Below are 12721 nucleotides of genomic sequence, written 5' to 3'. Positions count from 1 at the left end.
TATTTCAATTTTCTATAAACGTCCTAAGTAATTTTGTTTGTGATTTTAAATACTATATATTTTTAAGCAGTCAGCTACGGCTTTACTATTGTTCTCATAAAGTCAAGGGAAATGGAACCTCAGTAAGAACAAGGAAAATTTCTTTGAAAGAAGATACGGCACAAATTTAAAAGTATTTTGTTATTATTGAGTTTAGTATGTATGGATGAAAATTTTGTGGCAGAATGTTTTTCAGCTAAACCTAATGATTTGCTGATTCTTTGACTTAAAACTGTCAATAGAAAAATGTAGAAAATTCAAAGATAAATTGCATCAAAAGCTGTTTGTAAAATTTGTGACAACTAGACAAGAAGATTTCTTATTTTACAGAAAAATTATTGACAGTTGAGGTATTCTACTTCCATTCTTTTACAAACTAAACTTAGTCATTTAAGTATTTTCACCTTATAAGATACAAGAAAGTAAAACAAGTTAAGAAAAATAGGTATTAAATTTCTATTTGGCCTTTCTCCTACAGCTGAGCAGTAAACTTTACCAAATTATCAGAATTTATTAGGAAAGGAAAACAACTTTCAGCCTGTCCTAATTTTGGAGAGGTGCTTTCCTCCAAGGTTTAATAGGATTTGAATTGGCCAAAGTACTTTTCCTTTAGCTCAAACTAAGGATTCTATTAGAAACATAGAAACTTGTACACCCAAATACAAGAATAATACTCCCTTTATCCATTTACTAACATAAATAAGACTCAAACTACATGGAAAAGATATTTGAGACCTCTCTTGGGTGAAATAACCTGGGGGTATGTGCTTACCTAGCTTGATAAAGTTCCTCTCTACAGCTGGATTTAATAAAAGGAAGAGGTTGGTTTATTCACAAGAAGTATTTAATGTCTGCGTTATGACAGAAGATCAATTGTTCAAATTCCCCTACTTCATCTGTGGAAAACACAGTGCTACAAAGAGAGATTTCATTCACTGTGTCTGCAGCTGTCCTAAGACACAGTAGTCAAGCCTAGGGTCAGAATTAAGGTGGAATAATGAAAAATTAAATGTTTTCAGTAGAATTTCCACATAACTCAGAGATGTGTTTGATTTGAAGTCTTGCCTGCACATATTGCATGAGAATGCAATTTAATAATAATGCAATAGAATAAGCATTTAACAATCACTGACAGAAAGCCTTTGGTGAGATGCCACTGTGTCTTATTACAAGTGTGCAGTGGAAAAACTTCCAACAGACTTCTTTCCCTTTTGTTACCTCCAAAATTTACTTCAAATTGGTAGAAATCTTCAGCAGAGTGTAAGACAAGGTACTACCTTCTTTCAATTTTCAAACTGGGAGATATCTACTACAACCTAGCTTAGGCTTAACAGGGGCATACTCAGTGCCTGGGGAATTATCCTGCCAGTTTGCCTCTAAAACCAATGCTGCATAGAATTAATACTTGTGATTAATTACATTAGAACTAATGATGACAAACGCCTCCCCCAAAGCTGCGACAAGTAATCTTATTCCTAAATTGACGCAAGTCCTTTGTTGAGTTTTGACTGGGGTGAAAGTCTGCCAACTGAGTTTGAAATTTATTGTATATCCAGAACCTGACATTTCAAAAAATCATACACTATCTCACATCCATGTTATAGAAAGAATTAAAAATATACTGACATACAAACCAGTTGATTATGTAAATAGTTCAACTGAAATCACTCTAACATTTTTCCACAGGTGAGGACTTCCAGGCAATTAACTTTTACTCACAAGCTGGACACAAATTCATTATCTAAATGCCTGAAAAGGCCGGTGCATTTCTGCTGTCATTCAAAATTCAGAAAAAAATCCTGAATGTTCTCTCGTTTTTCATGCTGTGCTTATGAAAACTCAGACAAGGAAGGACTGGAATCAGGAAGCTATACACAATTAAAGAAATGATGCAGAAGTCATAGCAGAGACTTTTGGAGATAACTAAAAATGGAGGAGAGAGAAAAATTAAGTCAGTGAGAGAAAGGCTGCGGTGATAAAGAGCTGAAACACGGGCTTTACTAGGTTCCCTCTGACTCTCTTAGAATAGCATTCAATAAAAGGGAAGTACTGAAGATGTTTATTAGAACTGTTGCCTCAGTTTAAAAACCATCTATAGTAAGATGTAAATTAGCCGAATTAATGTAAGTCACAACTCACCAATAAGGCAAAAGAACCCATCTGAATTTATGACTGTAAATTCCCACTACCTCCTTCCCTTTTAGCATGCACTGCAGCTCAACAGGCTTTTCTCATATCACACTACTGCCAACATCCTCTACAACAGCTACAAAAATGTCCTTCCACCTTGAAGAAAATTAGCAACTACCTTCTCTGGCCCATACATGTTTACTGAAAATTTGCTTCTCTTTACTGATTCATTACCACTTAACAAAATACCCTGGGCCTGACTCACTGTAAACAAAGCTAATTACCAAAACAAATCACTACAGAAACAGCATTGCCAACCCTGCATATAGGTTTGGTACAAAAATTGCAGTTCTTCCTGATCAATTTATAGGGCTTTGTTTAGGTGAAGGAAATTACTGACCCTCTAAGGATTTTTTTTTATAGCTATGGCTTTAGAAAGCCGGTTTCTCAAGTTCTTCAATTTATTTAAGGCCAAAAGGACAATTAAATACATATGGTCTATAAGAAAAAGAAAAGCAATAAAGAACATATCCATACTAAAATAATTAAACTCCAATTACCTTGTCAATCTGTAAATGTAAAGATAGAAACATTACTATGCAAGAAAGTTTTTAGAGGATTTGTAGGATCAGATCCCATGCCATAAACTATTCACTATTTTTTAATATTTGGTATTTATTATAAAGATATTCATTCTTTTTTAACAATAACCCATATGAAACGTTAAAATTCTGGCTGATAAAATCTGGTGAATATACAGGATTAAGAAGGTATAAAAATTACTTTTTTTCTCATTTTTTGAATAACACATTTTTATCAAAATATCTACAGCTTTCTTCATTATGTAAAGATATACTTTTAAATTATAAAACTGATAAGCACTTTTGTGAAGAGCTTGGTTTTTCAAGTTTCTAGATCATATAGGAACAACAGCTCTTTATTTAGAAACAGGTCAGATAAAGTACCTGAAATAGGTATACATGCATATAATTAGGGTTCATATAACATAGCTTTAAGTTCTTCTTAATTAATGTAGATCTCAGAATTCAATTTGTCGTGAAAATACAACAATTACACCCAAATTTGAATGTGAATTTTCACTATTTGCTTACGGTTGCCATTTTAGCTTATATCTTGTCATTAATATTGTTTGACTGAACAATATTGTTTTGCCAAATGTTAGAGTTTCAAATTGATGTGCATAAACATAGGAACATATTTAAGAAAAGTTTTCCTGCAGGGTTTAACCAGTTCCACAATGAATTCCTAAAGGATAATCAAATTCTAAATGCCCCATAAATTCCTAATCTTTAAAATACAGCTAAATTTATTTCTCGCATTTCTACATCCATTTTACTATTATTACGTGCATGATAAAAAAGAGAGGTTACTATAAAAGCTTTAGTCATCTCTGATGCACAGTGACATTCCTAAAAAATCACAACCATTGTTGTTTAAGGGTTTTTCTTTCCTCAATCTGCATCAAGTACAAACAGGTACTTAATAAGTGAACTCTGTAAGCCTTTTCTCTTTAACAAGAAATTTAGGAAGCCGTCTAAATACCCAGATGAATCCATACACAAAAGTACTTCAACTCGAACTGTATTCAAGAGAAATATTTTGCATTGTTTTGCTGTACAGTCAGAACAAAACCAGAAATGCTCCAGCATCGTGGAGCCTAAAATATTGTGTCAAATCTTCTAATAAAAAGGGCTACCTCTGAACAGAGCTAACATTTTACCATACACATTGCATAGGACACTTCCTCTGCCATGTGAGTTAATAACTTCTTGTGACAGCCTTAGAAAGACTAAAAGAATAGCAGCAAAGAATCCAGTCTCAAAAAGGTTACGAGACATCTGACGCCTTCATTACTGAAGCCATTGAATCTGGGAGGGTGCTTAGTCAAGCCAAATATTTGTTTCTTTTAGCATAATTCACTCGTACAAGAAACAGACCCAGAAGTTTGTTTGACTGTTTTCTTATGGGCTTTTAGCAAAAGAGAATTATTGGACTGGATAGATGTCAGCAGGACACTGCAGGTAGCTTTATCTCATTCTCCAGTTAGATGCACCTGCAGGAGAGGCTGGACAGAAAGGTAGGAGTTTGCTCTTGGGGATACCATCAGGAAAGTTGAAGGTAAGGCAAGGGTTGGCAAGGCACTGTCTCAGGGTGGAAGTGCTACTGGGAACTTCATGCTGCTCCAGAGGGGACTAAGAATTAAGGAGCACTTCTAAAATGTTTGTGCACCAACAGAAGCAGTATGAGAAACACAGGATAAACTGAAATCTTTGGCCATACCATGTCACCTTTATGAGATGGAAAAACCTGAACTTGTCCCTGTTTTAGAGGATTCAGGGAAAAGCTGGCATCACAGTGATCTAACTCTCCAAAGGTATGATCATGAAGATGAGAGTCCAACTTTAAAACAGGACTTTGTCTTGAAAAGTAACTCTCTATAGGGATATACTGCATGTAAACACCAAGGCTTGTTTTAACCTTATAAATGCATTACTATGAAGAGTTAAATTCGTTTTTTTCCTCTCAGTAATGTTGACCCTTTGATATATGCACTTTCTTACCAGAAAACACTAATCTTTGCCAGAGAGGAAATAAGAATTTACTCACAGTAAGACTCCATTTGCCATGCCTAAAATAAAAATACAAAATGCATCATCTTCACCCAGACTTCTAAGAAAAAAACAAAATTAATTGAACTGGGTCTGGAAGTAACTGCATCCTTAATATATTTTATTCCAGACATTCAAGAAAACAAATACCAGTGAGGCCCTTCAGGCTCCCAATCAATGGCATAGAACCAAGGCCTATAGTTGAAAATCTGTTGAATTTTTTCTTTCGTGAGAAAAAAACCCACTTGATTTCTCTAGTGAGTAAGTCACCATGGACAAATGGATCAATCGCCACTTACAGGAATGCAAGAAAATAATGCCCAGCATAGCCATCGTGAGCCTTCATTCAGGCAAAACAGATTAAAGGCAAGACTATTGTGATTAGACTGATGTTTTTGACTGTAGTTACCTATGTGCTACCACTCTTACTTTGTGAAAAAGAACACTCTAACTCTGCTTCTGGTTTTGATGTTTTCAGACGTTTATTGAAAGATATGTTTGAAATCTCCATCTTCCTATTAACTGGTTACAGGCCACTGTATGGAAAATCCCTTCTGTGGTGTGTGTGGGCAGTTGCTGGAAAACCTTTTAGAAAACATTAGTCTGCTTTTTTTCCACAACAGCCAGACCTGACTTTAATAAACCTTCATCAAAACCTGGAAGATCTTATCAAATTTGGCTGTAAATCCTGTTTCTATACCAGGAAAAAGTTGTCCTTCATTCCACAGCAAAAAAGAATTAAACTAGCCTTTTCAAACAAGCCGGCTGCTTACATCCTTCTAAAGGAAATGATAAATGATTTAAAAAATATTCAAGTGTAATTGAAAACTCTATAGGAATACAACTGAACAAGCTGGTGGGTCATGCATTCATACAAAATATACTTGTTTTTCTCTGACTGATTGTCATGGTTTAACCCCAGCCAGAAACCAAGCTCCACACAGCCACTTGCTCACTCCCCCACTGGCAGGATTGGGGAGAATAGTGGCAGAATAAAAGGTGGAAAACTCATGGGTTGAGATAAAGACAGTTTAATAAGGAAAGAAAAAGCCACACACAAAGGCAGAGCAAAACAAGGAATTCGATCACCATTTCCCATGGGCAGGCAGCTGCTCAGCCACCCCCAGGAGAGCAGGGCCCCATAACATGTGATGGTTACTTGAAAAGACAAATGCCACCACCCCAAACATCCCCCTCTTTTTCTCTCCTCCCCCCACTTTATATACTGAACAACATGCCATATGGTCTGGAATGTCCCTCCCTTTGGTCAGTTTGGGTCACCTGTCCTGGCTGTGTCCCCTCCCACACACCCTGAACTTCCTGGCCAGTGTAGCAGTAGGAAAAGCAGAAAAGGCCCTGGCTCTGTGTGAGTCCTGCTCAGCAATAACAAAACCTCTCTGTGTTATCAACCCTGTGTTCAGCACAAATCCAAAACACAGCCCCACACCAGCCACTGTGAGGAACATTAACTCCACCCCAGCTGAAACCAGATTATACTCTCATTGTCAGCTAACAAATGAACCTGTAAAGAACACACACAGTTGTTGCACTTCTCAAAGCTGTGGTGCTTGAGAATATCTACAAGTAACCTCATTACAATTACAAGTAGAAAATAACGGTTTTTTCATTTTGTTACCAGATCCAAAAAGTTGAAAGAGGAAAAGAACTCATATTGCATCAGATTAACCAAAAGATAAAGAATAAAACAAACTTTTTTTTACTACAAATCCCTTTTATGTCAAATCCTTCTGAAATATTTGATTTATAAAAAAAATGTTAAAATTAAACAATAAAGTATATGGAAATATTTTTTTTCTGTTTCAGCTGGAATCTTCTGATTTTAGAAGTATATTTCTTAATGCACTAAAAAAACCCAAACAACAAAATGCAACTATTTTTTTTTATTATTATTTTAAAATTTAAGTGCTACCTACTACCAAGAGAGGCCTATGTTTGTCAATGATAACAACCAAAATTAATAAATGAACTGAAACATGTTCTCACTTATTTTTCATGCCAAAATATATCAACAATTATATAGGAACAATCACAACTGTCCTTTCCTGAAGAGGGCATAGAGAAGAACAATCTGTACTGAGAATACTTACAAAGACAGATGGTATTTTTGGTCTTAAATTACAAAACTCTACTGTTAAATGACTACCATGACCTGAGAATATCTGGAGGATAAAAGGTGTCCATTTTCATGATCTTAAGAAAGAAACAAATCTCTTGTCTGACAAAAAGGTAGAAAAAATACACTAAGAAGGAAGCAAACTTACCAACAGAGCATATATTCAAAAACATCTTTAAAAGTTTGCAAAGAAAAAGCTCACAGTTCATTTCCCTTACTCTCCATAGTTTAGATATGAGTATTCATCCATGCACCTTTAATGTCAGAATATCAAGCTATGTTTGTCACTGGTGAGCTGTGAAGATGACAGCTAAAAATCAAACACATGGGCCTAAATAGGTATAGAAGTTTCCAGGACAGAAATATTGAAATTTAAGAGAAAAGGGGAAAAACAGTTAGATGCTTAGCAGAACTCTTAACTATCCAAATCACTGACACAAGGAAAATCTGAGTAGCTCACAGCAGCCTCTGCTAAATGATTCTTTTAGTTCTGTTTTTCTCCCACATTAAAATCCCTGTATATTCAAAGTACTGTCACTCACATCAAGTTATTAAAGTTCCTAGAAATATATAATTTTGATGCCATGAAGATTTTTACCTTTTCTTTTATACCCCTGTTATATTTTTTACAACTTCTGTATTCTTAGTGCTTTTTGCCTACATTCTTAAATTTGTTTGTTAAGCTGAGAAATTAAACATTTTAGAAGCTTCGTAGCTAGGGATCAGTGTGCCCCAGACCCCAAGGTCCTCTCCAGAACATATTCTGTAAACTAAGATAGAACCATCCAGGGGAAGGTTCCTTGGGGAGGGGGCCTCACTTGAGCCTCTCATTGGGGAATCTTTGATAGATATGCTAATTAGTCAGATCTATAACGTTATACCAGATCTTTTGGTGTGCATTTGGGTGCATTTGACCTGGACGTGGTGCACCTAAGGATCCTTAAAATAAATACCAAGGTAAAAATCCCTTTTCTCCTAACCATGTATGACTCTTGATTTTAAGAGCAGGAAAAGACATCAATTTCACAAAATGAACGCTTGAAAATTATTCTTCCTTTCTGCCAGTTAATATTTTTATGCAGTTTTACCACTTATGTGGACAGAAAAGTGACTAGAAAACTTACTGGCACATTTATTGTAAGTAGTAAAATATGATAAGAAAAGCTAGGAAATTTTATGCAGATTACTGGAGTTCATAAGTACTCTCACCATTTAAGCATATATTCACACAGCTGTCAAAAGTGTAAGAGCAGAAATATGTATGCATACATTTACTAACACATGTTATTATTTATTTTATTTTAGTTAGCACAGTGTATTTCAATAGGAATCATGACACTTCAAGGGACTTTGGATCGTGCTTTTTTTTATGCTATGTGCTGGTGAAACAAAATGTCCTTTGAATCTGGCCAAGTGAAACTTGATAAGATTCAACAAAAGGGAAATGAAGAAGCTTTTTCATCTACCTTAATCAGTCATTTTGATATTTGGATGCAACAGATAGCTCCAGACAATGTAGAAGTTTCTTTTAAGTGTGTATGACAACCATGGGAGACAGCGAATGAGACATGGATAGTTATTTAGTGCCAATAGCATGAAACCAAGCTAAGCAGATTTCAAATAAGTACATTTCCTAGCAGCTAAGTCTAGCTGAATGCAGAATTATCTGTCAAAGGAAACAGTATTTTAACTCAAAATCACTGCAGGCAAACATGATTAACTACAACAACCAAAAGATCTGTTCAGCCCGCAGGTTTTGCTACTTCTGTACTTCCTAATCAGTTCTTGCAAATATTCATTTGGCTCACCCCTTAAGAGCATCTCCAAATCTTATTTTAGTCCTTGTAACATGACTCCATGACCAAAGTTTTGATCATTTTACTATCTATAGAGTAAATGCTCACCATACAAATATTCATTATTTCATGAATAACCACAGGACTCTTATTATTTTTCCTTCTGTTCCCTCCTTCTTGAAAAAAAAAGGAGGGTCACCAATTAGAAAACTGAAACAGTAACACTTGACATAGTACGGTACAAATAGTAGAGCTAATATCTGAAAAAGAACAGGTTTGCAAATACAGGTCATGTGACATTTGTTCAGTCCCACTGCTTCCTAAGTATTAGCAAATAGAGCTGGTCAGTGAATGCAAACATCTCAGCTTGCAGCCACTTATGGAGCTTTATAATTGTTCCTGCCACCTATTTGCCTTGAGTATATTGAGTATTTGCACGGCTTTCTGCCACCTCCAAGTGTTATTTGTTTTTTTTTTAAGTATATCCTACAATTCAGAAGTGCATCATCTGGAATTTCAAAATTCTTACCATCGGATGGGCAATTGCATCAAAAAATACAGATGTACTGTTTAGATCCAGAAAATCAGCACACCCATATGAAAACACCTCGGTGAATAAAGGTATCATGAGTGTTTTCCACTCATAGGTTTTCATGACCCAGAAGGCCTCCTACAGTTACCTTGGAAAGTGTAGCCAAAGCCTATGCAATAATATGCCTATTGCATTTTTTTTTGGTAGGCGTTCATCTGCCACAGGATGGAGAATAAGGGAACTATTCATATTGCAATGCTCCTGCAGGAGCTTGTTAATCAGTAGTAAAAGTACTATATCATAGTTCTCATGGCCTCCAGATGCCATGTCTTTGCTGCCCATCTCAAAAATTCATAAAAATGGACATGGTGGAAGATCCGTGTCCTGTGCCATTGCTCTCCCTCTCCAAAAGAGAGTGAATAAAATTCAGCCATCAGTTTTCATTTAACTGATTTCAGTGAATATTTTGACTTTGGTTGTACTGCTTTCTTCTTTGTGACTTGCTTTTTGATATATGATGTCACTTAAAGTGTAAAGACCCTTTCCCCTTTAGCTTTTATGAAATACATAATTTTAAAATAAAAGCTAAAAGTCCCATTGACTAAAAAGTGTTTTCTAATGTTGGCTAATAGTCTATTTGTTGTGATTTTTCAAGCTTATTTTGCTCATGCAATTTCTCCATTAATATAATCGAGCAAGTTCTTTACCCAATTTTAATATATTTTTTAAAAAATAAGATATAGTCCATTTTGCACTATAGAAAAAGAAACAAAATAAATTTCATTCTGAATCTTGTTGTAGAGTAATGCCCTAATTCTTTTTTGGTGACTTCTGTGAACTCTTCTGTTAGAAGACAACCCCACAGATCTCATCTACACAAAATATAGAGATAAAATTTAAAAGACAGAACCGATTTTAAACTTTAAGCAAACCAAAACTAAAAGAAGAAGATTTGGTAATGCTATTAACTTCTCCAGGGTACAGATGTGAACTCTAATTGCTACTCTCTGGAAAACACATCTCTTTTTAAACTTGATTTGCTGGGCAAGGAAGGACATGGATTTCACCCCTTGTACAAAAAAAGTTAAATGTGTATCTTAAATGCTTATACAAAAAAAATACAAACCAGAAATATGGCAATTAGTGACCTGATGTTTGAATAAGCAGTTCAATATGAGGAAGCATTTTTCTTAAAGGTCTGAGGCTAATTACCTGGTTGCAACAATGTGCAATGAAAGAGTTTTTACAGCCACTGTGTATGGCTTCCCAATTAAACCCTGTGTGCAGTGTGAGAAAAATCTGATTTTTGTATCTGAAGATACCTAAATAAAAGAATACATTATCTATTAACTAAAAGAAAAATTAGAATTATGATATATTGGGCAGCCTTTTATTTAGGTAATAGTTCCAAAAATTGAGGCATATTTGACTAGAAGTCTGTCTTTTAATCAGGCTTTTAAAATTGGTGATTATCTAAATGGGCAGTTCCTTAAATGACAGCAAGATTAATCTGCAAATCACACTGGCAGTGCTTATATTTATATGCAAATATGTGCACTTCTAATCATAAGCTTAAAAACTTGGCCTCTGCCAAAGGACACATCTACATGGAATGGTGCAGCATTTACACCTGGCTCCAAATAATTCATCTGAAGACAAGCTGGGAATTTGTAAACAGTACTCCTTGGTTACAGTGTTCATACCAAAGGGCTGCCTTCCTCTCTCTTAACACAGTGATTTTTTAGTTTTTGTTCTCAACCTCCCTGCCACTCTCTACTTATACCATTTTGGGAGCAGCCCAATTCCTGCATGTAAAAACCACACTGTATTATAGGAGAGTTGTTAAAAGAAAAGTCCCTATTCACATAAAACCAGAATATATTCTTTTTAGTATTACATTAAAAAAAATCTTCAATTATTACTGAAATCACTTCTAATACAAACAGACCAGCAATACTCTCTCAGTAAAATTACGAAATTACATTGGGCCATCGTAGTTCTTCTGTGAAGACGTATTTTTGTCAGTATTTTTATGGTTCCATACATTGTGTCCTTGGCAGATGCTTTTGATTCTCCTCCAAAAGTTCAGCAAGCAAGCAAATTTTCATCAAACAACTAAAATAACTTTGTCAGCAAGCTGTGTTTTACTTTTTCTCACATTTACTTTAAGCCTCTAAAATTATCTTGTTGCGTACCTACAGTATTTTGTCTGTTCTCTTCATCAAAATGTGCCATTTTTATGCGCAAATATTGCAGCAAATATCATCAGGTTTATCGTTTGATTCTGCTACATTTTCTTCTGTTAAAGAGAGTTATATTTGACAGTAAACTAGATGTTGGTTTCTTGTATCAAACTCCTGAATTTGCATTTGATGTACAAGCAAGGACGTATATTAGAAGAAAGTATTTATTATGCTGGAAAATTAGCCATGCTGTAGTGTTTAGTATACTTAAAACAGCATGTAGAACATTTTAGCAGTATGATGGTAAATGCTTGTTTATTAAGAGCCATGTACTGAATAATCAGAGCTGTACCTAAAACTTCAGAGGTTCAGTTTCTCTTTGAGTACGAATTAACTTTAGAGTAACCCGCAGATACTCAGGTAACAGATATTGTAGAAACATGGAACAGTTTAGGTTGGAAGGGACCTTTAAAGGCCATCTAGTCCAATCCCCCTGCAATGATCAGAGACATCTTCAACTAGATCAGGTAGCTCAAAGCCCCAGCCAACCTGACTTTGTTTCCACGGATGGAGCAACCACCACCTCTGTGGGTAAATTGTTACAGTGTTCTACCACCCTCACTGTAATAAATGTCTTCCTTATATCTAATCTAAATTGACTCCCTATTAGTTCAAAACCATTACACTTTGTCTTGTAACAGCTCCTGCCCTTGTATTTTTGCAAATATATCTAACAACCATGTGTACCCCCAGCACAGCAGCACCAACACACAGCATCAACACCACAGCAAACTTGATTTGATTTCTCAACTAAGTTCCTGCAGATGTTTGGAAATTCTCTGTGATTCAATACACATTTTTAAAACATTCATTGTATGCAAATAAGAAAAAATATAAAACCGCTCTTCTTCATGGTTCTATTGGTGTTGAAGGAAAGTATGTAGACTTTTGACTATCTAATCTAATCAAAAAAGTAACTGAAATCACAATTTTTCTTTTTTTGCTATTAAGAATGGCAAAGGGCTCCAATATGTCTTGTGTCACCCAATGAAGTCAGTGATGAGTCATCTTCATTTTATTCTAATGTCTGGTTATTAAAAGACAAATCTCAAATAACATCTTCCAGCTGAAGTACCAACAAATCCAGGATACTACCTAAAAAATACATAGAAATAGGACATCATAAACTCAGTTTTGCAGGTTTGCAGACTTAAGAACTGCTTGGATTGAAGGAAGAGCATTAGAAACTAACCTCACTTTTCTTAAAGCCTTATCAG

The 12721-nt window shown here is 35.2% G+C and overlaps 1 protein-coding gene across 1 annotated transcript in view; it reads right to left on the bottom strand.

Annotated features, from left to right (window-relative positions):
* CNTNAP2 (contactin associated protein 2) overlaps positions 1-12721 on the bottom strand; it is a 1035266-nt gene that overhangs the window by 558656 nt on the left and 463889 nt on the right. The gene's annotated exons all lie outside the window — the stretch shown is intronic.

This window comes from Corvus kubaryi, unplaced genomic scaffold (genome assembly GCF_017639235.1).
Source record: "Corvus kubaryi isolate FWS band 111438036 unplaced genomic scaffold, C.kubaryi_AGA036_p1.0 37398, whole genome shotgun sequence".
In the NCBI taxonomy this organism is placed as follows: Eukaryota; Metazoa; Chordata; class Aves; order Passeriformes; family Corvidae; genus Corvus; species Corvus kubaryi.
The sequence above is the reverse complement of the archived record's forward strand: the minus strand, read 5'-3'. Positions and strand labels throughout refer to the sequence as shown.